General features: G+C 38.4%; 1 protein-coding gene across 1 annotated transcript in view; it reads left to right on the top strand.

Moving 5' to 3' along the window:
• Positions 1-255, top strand: part of LOC119585130 (lysosomal thioesterase PPT2-A-like) — a 12,299-nt gene that overhangs the window by 2,714 nt on the left and 9,330 nt on the right.

The raw sequence follows: 255 nt of genomic DNA, 5'->3' as shown, positions 1-255 counted from the left end.
GAATTCTTCCACCCACCGTACATATGCAACTCTGATGAAACCCCATCCTAAAGTCTAAATTTTTCATGGCATTAAAGAAATGAGAAAAATTAAACATATTTTCTAACGGAGTGCAGTTGTCCTGGTCCCTTGCCTAAACCTGGTAGTGTGTATTATTCTAAGATATATTTATTATCGCACGATGTACAGGTAAGAATAGAGGTAAAAAAAGTGTGCATCTAGGGGGGGGGGGGGGGTTTTTTTTTTTTTTTGGGG

This window comes from Penaeus monodon, chromosome 19 (assembly GCF_015228065.2).
Source record: "Penaeus monodon isolate SGIC_2016 chromosome 19, NSTDA_Pmon_1, whole genome shotgun sequence".
Classification (NCBI taxonomy): domain Eukaryota; kingdom Metazoa; phylum Arthropoda; class Malacostraca; order Decapoda; family Penaeidae; genus Penaeus; species Penaeus monodon.
This window is presented reverse-complemented; position numbering and strand designations above follow the sequence as displayed.